Below are 15,598 nucleotides of genomic sequence, written 5' to 3'. Positions count from 1 at the left end.
TGAAGAACAATTAAGAACTGTTGGAATGATTCACCTAAGCGGGAAGAGCAGTTCCACACTCTCAGGTCTGTATGTGCCCATATGATGAGTATCTGATATATAGCTATTTTTTCACTCTGAAATAAAATTAAGGAAAGTGTATATGCTAATGTGTCTCTATACGTATTGGGGACATTTTAATCCTTTATAAACCCAGATTTTCATAAAACAAATATTATGTGTATTTCAACACAAAATTAGATATCTATTTTTGATAATAGATAAATCCCAAATAATCAGATTTAATTTGGACCAATCATCTGCATATATTTCTAGGCAAAAAGGAAATAGAGCCTAAGGCAAAGACTCTGCCAATATTTAGAGAGCTTTGGAAAAGTTACTTATTGATCAAGCCTACTGACTGAATATTTGAGATGATTTACAGACAGCAAAATGTTTAGGGCACTTTGTGGCACTTGCAGCCTTCCCAGAGAAAAGGATTGCCTAGGTGTACAAACATCCAGCAAAAATAGCTTTAACTGTCCCTTAATAAATTAATTTGAAATACTGAATTTTAAAATGATTATAAAGCAGTGTGGTCCTTGTGACAAATGAGAGAATACTTAAGTACTCCTTGTTCTTTGAGTCTTATTTAGCCATTAAGATCTTCATTAAGATAATCTGACATTGCCTTGTCAGACTAGCCACCTTGCAGTAGTCTTCATGTTTGCTTTTGCTCCTTTCTTGTCTTGAACACCTGCACAGCAGTATCTCCCAGGTATTGCTGATGCATGTCACTTGCCCTTAGCCCTTGCCTTTCTTCAAATTTTCAGTCTTATCCTTACTGCTTCCTTTCATGACAGACATAATTACAGCCCTTTGGTTTTCCTAAATGTCTTCTACATATCAGCCTACAGAGCTCTGGCTATTTTCTCAGAGTCTGAGATTATTATTATGCATCCCCTCTCTTTTGTTGTATTTTTAATAAAGGTTTCAGCTTTTTTTTTTTTTTGCACCAAAACACCTTTTCACATTCATCACAGTTTTCCAGCTGCCCCGTCTGCCTGCACACTCTGTGCTGTCCAAATCATAGTCTCTTCTCTTTTCTTGTTATTCCAAGAGGGCACTGGCTCTTTTTAATTTCTGTCCTTAAATCTTGTCTGGAAACTTTCCTTTTGCTTTTGGTTTGCAAGGTCAATATTTTGGGATACGCTGTCAGATGGACTACCAAATGCTACCATTTTACTTTGTAGATACAGTGACATGCTGGCAGGCCCCAGAGCAGCGCTACTAGGTAGTGCTGCAGTCCTGGCTGTGTGCAGATGAAGGATGTCTCTTGTTTTGGGGTCTCTGAAGTGACTCCCCTCTTACCCTGGGGAAAGACTTACCTTTTTGCTTGCTTATTATGGTCTAGTCTCCAGAATGAATGTTGTCATGGCAGAGTTGAACCATTCCTAATTTCTCCTCAGCTAATATTTACTTCTGTTTTGACAATAAAGCCATTTGATATACATGAGGCAAACCAGGCCAGGTATGAGGTTCCTTGGTATGTTCAACCCCATCCTGTGAACTTACTTACCAGCCCTAGCACGAGTTCATGTACAGATTCCTTATGTGAATTCTTACTGCGGCAGCCCCAAAAACCCCTTATTTGCATGTCCAAGACTAAAGGACTTGATGGAGACATGAAAATTGGTAGTAAAGGTTTGAAATATATGATATGAAGCATCAATATGTTGATATTAGGCTAGATGGCTGCATTTTTTTTTGAAAGAGAAACAGATGTGTGAGGTTTGCATCATGTTACCAGTGGTTATGGAGAGCTAAATGGAGTGGGCAATGTTTTTTGAAAAAACTTCAGTTCAAAAATGTGGCTCAAGCAGAGGCTGAAACTGAAGACTCTGCTCAGCTGAGATGGGAAGTTGGATTTGGTAAGGAGTGAATAAATACCCATGCCAAATCCTCAGCTGCTCTAATTCTTAATGGAATATCTTTCTTCATAAATGATCATTCCCAAGCAGAGGCTTTCAGTGGCAATAGCAATTACAGGCTGGGAGTGAGAAGAGTGATGCTGATCAAACTATACTAAAAAGGAGAAGGTTTATGAATGTTATCAATTTGTGACAAACTTTCTGCTCTGAAAAATGAAGTTTATACTGATACTTAAATTTGCAGAAGCATGAAGTCATTAAAAAAAAAGAGTCACAAAAACCTGTAACACTTCAACCAGACTCATCGAATTGCTTTTCTGCAGACATTTTGAAGGAAAAACAATTAAGAAGCGTAAGTGCTAAATAGTTGAAACATTCACAGCCACCGCCCCATGACAGTGATCCTGTCCCTGGGGTCAGGCTGTTCACTGGTAATTTCAGTGTGAGGAATCTCTGGGCTGGCGAAAAACTGGTGTCCCTTCATTCCTAAACCAGGATATGCTGTGCTTGTATACATGCTCATTCAAAAAATCTGTGCAATAAACCTAGCTAAACTATCTTTACTACTAAGACACAGAGCAGAATACTTTTCTAATCTGCTTCTTTTGGAATTGTATTTCTAATCACGTCAAACAATTTTTTTATTGTTTCAACTGCAAGCTTTGTGTATGGACCCACATGTGCAGTGGCATTCTGCATTATTTATACCTAACACTTTGATGTATCATTTTTAATGCAAAAAGCAGTGACACACGTGAGTTCCTTTATATAGTTGAACCAAAAAAGAAGAAAACAAAACCCTACATTATTTCCATACACTCATCCTCCACTTACAGTTATGATCTAGGTTGCCCCTATTGTTGGTTAATGTATGAATAAGAGCATGCATTTGCAATTTGAGATCAGATTTTACTGCAGGAATAAAGCAAGGTCAAAATAATATCTAATGTTTAGACAGCATGCTGATAGTCTCCCCATCAGCAGACTATTCTTAAATAATAGTAACAAATTAGCATTAAAAGCTCTCCACAACAAGATTTGCTAAAATCATGCTGGATGCTCAGTGACCTGTGCAAAGAAAAGAAAATGTAATACACCGCTTTCTAGTGCTCCCAGCCCCAGCTGTGGTAGTGTCAATTATGTCACTACAGCTTTTCAGAGGTGGAACCAGCATGACTCAAGAAAATAACAAAACAAGAAAAAGAGAAGGAAAAATAAAAAAAAAAACTCCGGATGCAAGAAGAGAGAGTGTTGCAAGAGGAGAATATTTTGCTCCAGCACTGAGTTTGAAGGGGCTGCCCTCTTCAGCACAATGGGGGCTAGCCTCCCTGCTGTGTTCTGTGAAGTGGCTCATTGCAGAGCAGTAATATTATATCTTAATAAGCATAACGCTGTGAACTGAGGCATATTTTTAAGTCAGACACATGGGAGGGAAACAGAGCAGAGCAGAGCTGTGTTATTTTTAATGGAGCATGTGTTTGTCTTGTAAGTGTGTCAGAAGAAAAGGAACAGGTCTCGGGTTTCTTCTCACCATGTCTAATGTAGGATGGGCACTCCAACTGCCTCTCTAAGTGACATTAGCGGTCTTTGATATTACAAATGACACAGGACGGTCTGGACTACACTTGCACCTCACATTCTTTTTTACTATTTGTGTACATCAGTGTTCATTTGAAGATATCCTTCAGATAAAGCTCTTTAAAACCCACAAAGACTAAGACAGTTTTCATTAGACAAACAAGATTATAATGAAAGTCTCTGTCCTCTTCCCAGATTTACATGAGTATACGGTACAGATGATGGGGGATGTGCTCTGCAGGAAAACATATTTCCTTTTACATTCAACGGGAAAATAGGTCTTGCAGCTTGATAGCTGCCATGTGTACCATACTGCAGCCCATGCCACTCACTTCTCATTCATAACATCAAAACCAGTACTAGAGTAAAAATGTTTGCAGTGAAATTCAAAAGGACATTTTAAATTTCAATTAATGTCACTAATGGGCTTTTTAATAAGTCTTGGGTCAAGATGTATCATAAAACTATTTTCCACAGTGCACAGAAAATATATTCTTATTATGTCTTTGTGATATGGCTGGATCTAGTCTTACATCCGGCAGCCAGCTGAGGCTGCTTGTCTATTATAGTCTCTTCCACCATTCCTGACAAATGAACAAATAACTAGATGCCCTGTGAAACATTTTAAATAGAACTGTCTCCTGGAAAAGCTCTTACTGACAGAGACAGGTTTGATCCAGATCAAGGGAACCTGCTTTGGGATAGAGAAGATCAATACTGGTCACTGGCTTTTTTTAGTTCTGATTTTTTTTTTTTTTTAACTAAGAGGAGGTAAGGATTATGGTGAATAAAGTAAAGCAGAAAACAAGCAATCTATGAACTGAAGTGCATCCTTCTTATTAAACCTTATTGAGCTCTTAAAGCAGTAGCAGAAGCTGTTGCTATGAACTATATCATGCAAGAGGCTTTCAAAAAAGCATTTAAAATTATATATTAGCTAGAAACCACTTTGTCCACAAATTCTGAAAGAGCTGAAAGTAGCTTTTGAAAAGGAACCGATGTATTTGAAAGGGAACCAATATATTTCATGGCAGAGTAAATTATCTGCTATTTTTTACTTTTGAAGTGTTTGATCAAAATCCAGTGGTGAGCACAAGTGTCTTAAATTAATTCTATTTAGAACATTTCTCTGTTGGTTACAGCCTGGATCCTCTGACCTGGATCCTATAGACCTGACTGCCCCCCCTTTCCTGCTCTGTTCTTTGGCATATGCATGAGAATTAGGCGTTTCCAACACCAGCTGGAGGCATTAAGGTCACGTTCTTATGTTTGGAAATAATGCACGGCTTTGTGTGAGCTGGACAGATCAAAACTATGATTGCTTTTATTTATTCTATTTAAATAGCATCATCTACTCTGATTTTGCTTAACAATGAAAATGCCAATTAAGAGGAAAGAATAGTCACCAAGACCAAATCATCCCAGTGATGGAAAATTATAAAACAGAATTCCACAGGTCTTAGGAAGCAATGCTAGCATTATAGCAACAATATTCTCCGTAGCCTATGGCTAAGTCCAGGAATTCAGCCTACAATATAATCAATCCTCTACAATCCACAAGCATTAAATTCATCATTAAAATGTTGTTCTCCCCTTCCCAAACCTTCCATGTAACAAGCATCTCCGTAAGATGAAAGGCATTTGTTACTGAGAACAGCCTTAAGGAAAGCAAAAAGAGCAAATTTGGAAAACATATTCATATTTTTCTGGAAATGGGTAGTATTCATAAAACATTTAGTGAGTTCAAGGTCAACTTGTTCTCCTTCTGTATACTATTCATAACAGGCAGTTGACAACTCAGTGACAGTCAATCTAGCAGCTGAACTGAATATATTGGGTCATTCAGTTTAAGTAAAAGCTAAATCTTCATTGTGGAATGAGCACAACAAACCCAAGAAAAACAACAGCAAAAGGCTTTCTTGTTTTTGAAATTTCAATTAAAATCAACAAATACACTTACAGAAGAAAGGAAATAGATCTAATTTTGGTAAAAGGGGGCTACTTGAGCAGGTGTATACATAAACGGCAAGAGATTGCAGTCCTTCACACCACAGTGGGTGTTGTCTTCTCATTGAAGTAAAACTTTGTAATCCTGAGCATTCCACAGATTTTTTTTTTCAGCATACTATGTCCGAGAAATGATCCAACGCCAATCAGACATTCAAATTTTGCAGTTACGATTACTCTGGATTTGTCTTGTCTTTTCACTCCCTGTACAAAACCACCCTGGAGTTTATTCCCAATATTGACTGTTTCTCAATATACTCTGTCATTCAGTAAAAGGTATCCCCCAGTGGCTCTTGTCCTACTGAAAAGTGAGGAGATTACGCTCATTGGATTGGAATCATAAGATTTTCATCTGATTTCAAAGCTGGTGAAAATAGCAACTCGAGGAGCCACAGAGACATGTTTTGGAAATCCTGGGAATATTTAACATCGTACCCATGCAAATTCTGAGGTTGGGTCCATTTGTAATTCCAATATTTTTTCTCATTGTAGTTATTGTCACCATGAATCTTAAAGAAGTTATTCTCTGCCCATATATGTCCCAAACAATATGGATATACATGACATATACTCACCTTCTATAAAAAAAAATCCTCCTAACTAAATGAAAAATAATCTTATATGGTATATGTTGAAGACAGATGGTCCTAAACAACCAACTCATGCCTTCCCTCCACCACTTCCAAATTGTACAGCTATTTCTAAGGTAGTAAAAGTGCATCATATCACCAATTGCCTTCTCTGTTTCAACAAGATATAAAATGAAAAATAACTAGCAATTGTTTTGTGGGTGGGTTCACAGATTAAAGATCAGCTATAAATTGAGAGGAGTATCAAGTTCACAATATACTTTGTTCCTTTTTGGAAACCACTACCTGATTTTCTTTTTAAAGCTGCTACAGGTTTTCAACAGGATTCTTGCTCTAAGAGCTCCATATCTTTCATCAGCTAGCACCCACTGAATGACTACCGTAGATGTTAGTGTCAAATTCTTCTGCAGATGTCCAGCTGGACTCTCTACAGGGATTTAGCTGAAAGGGCTTGCTGGAGGAATGATGTTACCAACAGTTCCACCTCCCCCACTCTGCATCTTTCAAATAGCAGCTGTAAATATTTTGAATATGCTCATTATTTAAAATTTTAGATCTCTTCCCCAATTTTGTAAGGTATTTTAGAAGTGGCTTTCTGCCTACAGTTATAATGTATGTCTGCAGTCCAGGAAGACAGCTGACAAGCACAGTGAATCTTGCTCTATATTTGGAAACATCTGCTGTTTCATTTCCATGATGCACAGTGACGTGCTATTCTAAGAGGAAGAACGAGTCTGGCACAGGAGACATAAGTTTCTGGATATATATTATGATACTGAAGTTGGGATTCCTCTAATCTAACTCTTCTTAATCACCCTCTGGTGGTACTTCTACACTGAGTAAAGGATGCTGAAGGAGTTGCTTAATGGTCCTCTGACTGTCAGACTGTTTGCTGAGGAAATAACTCCCACCCCTAGTGAGGCAGTCTTTTCAGGTATCAGCAATTGGCTTCCTCTGCGTTGTTTTGTCATTCTCGAAAGAGAAGCGTATAGACAATGCAACTGTGACGTGGAGGCAAAACAACTAAATTGGCTTGGGAAGGGCTTTGGTTTGAGGGGTCTCTAGATTCAAGGTGAAGTGCTAAGGATCTAGGAGAGGATTTGCTTTACTGTATAGTCTATAAAGCAGTTGTACCAAAAACCCAGAAGTGTTATCAAACATGTAAAAGCCCAGATGCTTGTTCAGGAGAAGTGCCCTTTGATGAGTCAAGAAAATTTGGCAAAATTCTGTTCATGATAGTGGCAGAGAAAATATTGTTTTTGAATAGTCTGAAAAATAATTTGAGAAGAAAACAGATGTGTGAATAATTTTAGCAATGCTTTATGGGTGGGTAAGGCAAATTACTATCTTTGGTGCGAGGGATAGTTTTGACTCTTATCTTCAACTGACCAAGAAAAAGGCATTTTCAAAGGTATTTCCATGGTGTTCAACTGTTGATCACTGCTGGACCCAGGACACAGCTAGCTACCCCTGTGGTCTGACCCAGCATCATTACACCTATGGACTTTTGTTGCAGTGAAAAGCCAGGAGTTAAACCCTGCATGGGTTCAGAATCAGACCATGTTTTTTGTTCTTCTCAATAATGATTATCAATAGAAAATTTAAATTAGAGCTAGAAGAGAGCATGGGAGATTAGGAGAACTGAGACAGCACATTTGTAAAGTGCTGTTAGTATGATACTGTTTGGGGTTTGGATGTCTTCTGAGTGTGTCTGTCTTCAATCACACTGTTAAGTGTACTGACAGAAATTTTGGAGAATGTTGAAAAATTGTTATTTTGAGAAGTGGTCACGCAAAACTGTATTTAAAATTCCCTCATGCATTCTTTGTGTAGGAACTTTACAATATATACATTACTTCTAGAGCAATATAATTCTGTTGGCCAGGAATTCTTAACTTTAAAAGGTTGGGGCATGAAGAGCTGCCTATTTCTACAGAGAGGACAGACCTTTTTTTTTTTTTCCTCTTAAATGTAGACATTGGTGGAGTCTTTCTTCAGCAAAAGTAAGGAGGAATACATTTTGCTCTGCCAGATTCAATTTGATTTGTCAAATTTCTGAATCCCTGTGATCAAAATTACAAAAATCAAACTACTCCATCAGTTGGGCTGAAAGTAACACAATATAGTTTAACATAGCAACAATATTTTGTCCTAAATGTTATGTCAAGGCTGTCTATCAATAATTCATCTCTTATATAAAATATCCTTGCAAATAAGATATTGTACTTCAAGAACAAATGATCTGTGCAGATATATTTTCAAAGAATATCAGTCTCACTGTTTACGCCAGTGCAGAGTGAGAGGAACCTGAGGGTGAAAAATAAAACAATACAAGGCTTTGTGAAATATGTGGGCTTGGAAGGAAAAATGATGAACATTTGGAACAGTTGGACTTCTCGTGTGGAATGCGTCTTAAACTTTCTATTGCTTTTTTCTAATGTTTTAAACCAACTTTCAACAGATAAAAAGTGCCCAAAGAAACTTTAATGGCAAAATACCCTTAAGTATGCAAGAAATGTAAAATAAGTGCAGTAATGATGAAATGGATTGTTCCAAGGCAATGCACTCCAAAACTGAGAGCTAGAGATAAAAAAATAAAAAGAATTATTACTTAAATCACGTTTAGGATATACAAAAGAATCAATACCTTGAAAAAAAACCTATGAATTTGCCCTGAGGTGAAATGCTAAGGTGATGGGAAAAGCTTTTATTGTAAGATGACTATGTAAAATCCCTGCATTTCATAAAAGAATATTTCATGATCTTTTTTCTTTACAGGTTGTTTCATATTCACTTACATTATTCAGAAACATTTTACATCTTCACCTTCTAAGTAAGCTGAAGCGGTGTTGCTCAGCTATCCATAAAGGCAGGAGTGACTGCTTATACCAGTGATTTTTAAGAGGTATTTTTTGTTTTGGAGTGATAAAAGTTATGTCCCAACACTTGCAGCATTGCCATCCCACACTTCAATAAAATATGATTTAAGCATCTAGAAATCATGAGATTGGCGTCAAAGCCATGAGTTTGAAGTTAAGTGAGTACATTTGGCATGTCTATCCTTCCAGGCCTTGTGGTTTTAGAAGTCACTTCCTAACTTTTCCCCACAATCATGAATGGTGGGTTTTTTTTAAAATGAGCACTGAATGATTTTACACAGGCAGTTGACTCTAGAAGTTGATGCTTAAGTATGCCATAAGAAATTCAGATACTACAATAACTGGTGGTAGTGTACTGTTTGCTAACCCAGATCTTAAATGCCATGATGAAAGACAAGGTTAAAAACACCTAAATGCTCTCTGCCAAGGATGTATTTGTTTCTTACAGAGATCAGCTGTGTGAAAATGAAATCTTCCCCCAGGCCTTTTTTTTTTTTTTTTAAACAGCCAGATCCCTGTAACCATCAGCTCTGGCAGTTAAATTTCTTTTTCGCATCTGTACGTCTGTGCAAGAAACAGTGAAGTTGAAACCTCCTAGAGAAGCTACCAAAGTTGTGCTCTCATCCTGCAGAGTCTTTTTGGTGGGGTTCTGCTGCAGGTCTTTCCACAGCTGAGGAGATGGAAATTTATCCTAGTTCCCAGACACCACTGCGGATAATATGTCTTTTTATCCAGACTCACTTGTTTCTCTAGAGATCACTAGCACTATTGCTGATACACAAGGTCAGCTTTGCTGACCTTAGCAATTATGAATGAAGATTTTCATGTGGACAGGAGTCAAAAGGGAATATCAACTGAAAGTTTCTGAACTATGGGACTGCCTCACAAGAGTGAGATAATACTTAGTCTCCAAGGGCCCCATCAAACTTTCCTGAGGAACAAGATTTGGCTGGATCCAAGGGCAGGTGTCTTGCTTCCTCCCGTTCAGATTACCCTGTGGTGCCCATGTGTCTTGCAGCGGGTGCAGAGCCATAGCATCTGAGGTAGGCTTCAAGCTACATGTGGTTGCATTTCTGAAAGTGATGCACATGGCTATGATCACAAAATGTAGATGATTTCCTTGGAGAACTGCACACTGTGCGCTTGAGCCTACTTCAGGCAGGCAATAGAATCTTATGGTTAGAACAGGTCTATGACATCTATTGGACTCTCGGCTTTGACTTGGTAGTGAGTAAAGCCCTGTAAAAACCCGATATTGATGTGATGCTAGTGTGAACTATGCAAGCGATGTTAAACCAGTTGCCTCACCAGCCACAGAGCAAATAATCCCAGCACAGGATTGTTTCTCCAAATAGGAATAATCAGTGTATCAATGAAAATATGGGGGCCAAATGTACCATTGTGTACTGATGACCCCCCTCCTTCCCCCTTCTTATTCCAAATAGGAATGGTATATTTTCAGATTTATGGTGTTGCTCCTTTCCTTCTCTTGCTCCGTCGCTTCACTCTTTCCCTCTCATGTCCTTTCAGGGTGGCAGACAATATAACTTCATAAGATATATTGCTGTGGGTAGGGTGCTGAGATGGGATTTTTGTTTCTTCATTCTCCTGGTAAGGGAAGCCGAATGGACTCATATAGATGGATGGGTGAAGTGAAGTAGAATATTACTGAATAATCTTCAACCTTGAATGAGGAAAATGAGATACAGGATGCCTAATGTTTCATTGGCATCCATGAAAAGAGACATGAAAACGTTCAAACCACTCTCTGAGGAAGAAAGTTAAGGGGACCCCACACCAACCCATGGCTCCAATGAGAAGGGTGGCCCTGGCAGCCAGCAGGACAACTCCTGCTCCTCTCCTTGTGTGGTCACAGGGGAGAGGCTGTGCCTGGTGCATAAAGGAGAAGCAAAGCATGTTTGGTCAGTTCTCAATGCAATGCTTTCCTCTTATTTCAGCACAGGAGGTAATACAGACTCAATAGAAAATAGGAGTTTTGTGTAAAATGGGTAAAATACAACTCCATGTTTCTTAATTTCTATAGTAATTTTGTGATTATGTTTCTAAAAGAAAGGATGCATTTTTATTTTCATAATTAACAGGAAATACATGTTATACATTAAATGTGACACAAGAGAGATGAATTATGCAGTAAACTCTGTGTGTGCTGATCAGCACAAAGCCCAAGGCACATTCAGCAGAGTTTCTGTGAAGATCTGTAATGAGTTTCAAGTACATCATTTCCTGATGGAGGGTAAGAAAACATCCATCAATGCTAATTTTCCCACAGTTTTTAGCTTTTTATGAATACTTTACAGCTTACAAAAAAGATGAATTTCTAAAGTGCAACTTGAGGAAACTCTCATAGTAATTAGAGAGTATTCCTAGCCAAAACTAATGAGGTCTGAACCTCAAACATGAGGATGGCTCAAAGTTGACAGCCCCAGCCTCTAATTTCTTCCAAAAGGTTGAATCGATTCCCCAAATCTGAACACTGATATTTTCTTTGCTAGTTGAACTCTAAACCAGGGTTGTCATTGCGCCTTCAAAAAGGCAGACTTTACGTGTTAGGCTCATTCCTGATTCTGTAGTAGTGTTGTACAGGTTTAAGGATTAAATAATCTAAAAAAGCAAACTCAAATGAGATTGGGGCATCTCTATACCAAGCTGAAAGGCTCTGTGAAGGAAAGCTGACTTTATAGTGGAGCACATAATCATATACATGGGTTTATTTTCTCTTAAGCTTCTGTCCAGCTGTTGCAACAAAGACATCCTGACATTTTAGGAGTGAGAAAGTGGATTCTAGATACTGGAAAGGAGGTGGTGGCAACTTTTCTAGTTAGGTAGTTGTCCATTGAGATCTATTTGCTTGATTCCAGACTTCAAAGAACCCAAACCTAATACCTGTAAATATGTTTCTAGCTAGTGTATGTTGCTTATTTAGTGAGGAAACATTGAATATAGTCCATATTTATATAATAATATATATTAAATGTGTAGTATAACTATAAACATCAATATATTAAATATAAAAATTATACCTGCTGTAACAAGATATTTAACCCCTTCAGAGCCTGGTGATTGTAAAGAATTTAGAGGTGGTCAGGCCAAGAGTTGTGAAGAGCTTTCAGAGAGAAACACTAAACCTATGTGTATGGAGGGTAAAACTGTTTAGTAAAACTCGCCCTTACTGGAAGCATCAGATTGTTATTTGACTGTATCTGTCTTCTGCTTATGTTCCTCAGTTATGTTAAATGAAAGCTCTCTCAGAGGAGATCACTACTCTTATTCAGTCACAATTCAAGATGATATTTTTTTAAGATAGAATTTAATATTAATGTTCAGGTTTCTTAACACAGATTTCTTTCTAGCACTTCTCACTTAAACCAGATTTTATTTGATGAATCACAGAATCAAAAGCCATGACCTACTGAACAGCCGGAAAGCTGGAGACTGGACAGCAACAAACAGAATAACTGCAGATATATGTGAATTGAGGATTTGCTCAAGAATTTAGAGCCACTTGAATTCTGCAAGATAATCCTCACTCTTCAATTGTGCTTCAGTTCCAAAGCAGAGCTTGTTTGTGTTTTCGTTAGTACTTACAGACATTCATAGGAATAGGTTTTTGTTCAGAAAAGTGTTTTAAGGAAAGACTGTGCCTTGTATGAGTCCAGGCATGACCAACAATAATGTAGAGACACCACAAATCATTCTCTTTGAAACATTTCAGCTGTTCAGTCAAGACACAGAAACAATTCCATGGGATTGGATGAGCAAGTTATGAAAAGTAAATACTCTGGATTACTCTGGATTTCTACAAAGAAATTATGTCCTGAAATTTTTTCGCCCCATCTACCTAGTGACCTTGTGGATATTCAGAGAAAGCAGGATAGGATCTCTCATGCTTTGGTATTAGGAAGAAAAGCTGATTTATTCTTCATTAAGGTAGGCAAAAATAAGTTGTTGACTTCTGGTACTAATACAAAATTATTTTGTGATACAATAGAGACTAGGAATATAACACTGAATATTATTCATTTATCTTTGACGCAAACAAAACTTTTGTAGTCTGATATTACACTCATTTTCCTGTTCAGTAGTGTCAGGTGTTCATACCAGATCTTAAATTGTGCGAGAAAGCTCAAGAGTGTATCAATATTTGCAGCATAAAACTGTCTTCTCTTTGATCATTCAAGCTTTCCATCACTCTAGGTGGTCCTAACTAATAAGGAACTGTGATCGTCTTCACTACTTGATTCCAGCAGCCATGCAACAGACCACATACAATTAGTGCTTGCCACTACTGTTTTAGTCAAAAACCAACACCTATCTACAGATTTTTGATCCTGTCAGTGAATCAGTTCCTTTTAATTACGTATTTATAAATCATGTCACTATATGTATGGGAATCAAAATTTCTCTTTTAAGGATTTAAACATTCTACGTCTTTTTCTTTGGGATCTTTTTTCCCTCAAGGAAAAAAAAACTGTGCAAGTGTTTTAATATATGTAATATATGTTACTGAGCAGGAACGCTGCTCTGAAGTTCCATACAAACATGTACTATGAAAAATAGAAATCTTTGATCTTCTCCAGATTTCTGTATGAAGTTCTTTGTATAAGAATCTAGTTTACAACTCTGATATGCCTGTGCAATGCCCATATGGTCAGTGTTCAATCCCATATCTCTGCTTCAGCATGCCTTGTCTGCCTTGTTATGGATGCTGGGCACTAACAGCCCTACTCACTGAGTTGTACTGAGAACTCTGAAAAACACATGCACAGGAAAGGAATTGGCATCCTCAGAATTAAATACCTGCTTCTGGTAACACTCTTTTCCCAGGCAGCTGTTCTGTAATGAGTTTAATGTGATCTTTGAATCTTTGAACAAAGATGATTGCACACAGGGCACCAATTAAGGTGTCCTGTCCTAATTAGGGGGAAGTTGTGGCCATAGGATCACAGTCACATCGAGCAGATACTCAGGTGTGGAAGAGAGGGGTATATATATTTTATTTAGATATTAGGGTTTAATGCTAAATGAAGAAGGACTGATGATAAAATTCATTAGTGTGATGACAGTTCCTTCTGAAAGGAGTTTCAAACAACTTCAACCAGGCAGGTCCTCCACAAATTTCTTTTCTGTATTTAAAAAAAATCTGCTGAATTTGAGATTATTGATAATGAAGAAGTTGCCAAGGGGAAAGTTAGGAATGACCTACAGGTACATACCTGATCTCCATAGAAATCTTAGGCCCCCTCTTGCTTTGATTATAGGTTGATTTGATTTGCCGACCTCATATTCTTGGAAAATGTATGTTTGTGATGGGATCATGGTGAGGCATCTAAGTTCACGAAAGCCCTTTTGATGCATAAATAATTCCTATCTTAGAGGTTTATCATAACGCCCTCTCCCCAAATCTTGTGTACGCAGCACTTGGTGTCATGATCTCCCCAGTACATACTATGTAATGATTTGCGACTTAAAGAATCACAGAATCATTAAGGTTGGAAAAGACCTGTAAGATCATCAAGTCCAACCATCAACCCAACACCACCATGGCCACTAAACCATGTCCCGAAGTGCCACGTCTACACATTTTTCGAACACCTCCAGTGATGGTGACTCCATCACCTCCCTGTTCCAATGTTTGACCACTCTCTCAGTATAGAAATTTTTCCTAATATCCAGCCTAAACCTCCCTTGGTGCAACCTGAGGCCAGTTCCTCTCGTTCTGTCACTAGTTACATGGGAGAAGAGACCAGCACCCACCTCTCTGCAACCCCCTTTCAGGTAATTGTAGAGAGCGATAAGGTCTCCCCTCAGCCTCCTCTTCTCCAGCCTGAACAACCCCAGTTCCCTCAGCCGCTCCCCATTAGACTTGTGCTCCAGACCCCTCACCACCTTCGTCGCCCTTCTCTGGACACACTCCAGCACCTCAATGTCCTTCTTGTAGTGAGGGGCCCAAAACTGAACACAGGATTCGAGGTGCGGCCTCACCAGTGCAGAGTACAGGGGCGTGATCACCTCCCTGCTCCTGCTGGCCACACCATTTCTGATACAGGCCAGGATGCCGTTGGCCTTCTTGGCCACCTGGGCACACTGCTGGCCCATATTCAGCCGGCTGTCGATCAACACCCCCAGGTCCTTTTCTGCAGGGGAGCTTTCCAGCCACTCTTCCCCAAGCCTGTAGCATTGCATGGGGTTGTTGTGACCCAGGTGTAGGACTTGGCCTTGTTGAACCTCATACAATTGGCCTGGGCCCATCGATCCAGCCTGTCCAGATCCCTCTGCAGAGCCTTCCTACCCTCGAGCAGATCAACACTCCCGCCCAAATTGGATGTTGTCTGCAAACTTGCTTTGAGAGCACTCCATCCTCTCATCCAGATCATCGATAAAGACTTAGAGGCACAGGATGGTCATCGGTTCCTGCTGTAGTGTCTAGCAGCTAAAATTGATCTTAACCTGACTCCCAGCGCAGTTATTTGATTGGGATACTTTATTAGGCTGGATTATCTGACAGTAGGTCTTTCTGGTGCTCTGAATGTCTCATGCAGAGTGCCAGCAATCTGAAGCACTGAGCACTAATTTTCAGCACTAGTCAGCCAAAAAAAAATTTTAAAAATCAACC

This window comes from Gavia stellata, chromosome 10 (assembly GCF_030936135.1).
Source record: "Gavia stellata isolate bGavSte3 chromosome 10, bGavSte3.hap2, whole genome shotgun sequence".
Classification (NCBI taxonomy): Eukaryota; Metazoa; Chordata; class Aves; order Gaviiformes; family Gaviidae; genus Gavia; species Gavia stellata.
The sequence above is the reverse complement of the archived record's forward strand: the minus strand, read 5'-3'. Positions refer to the sequence as shown.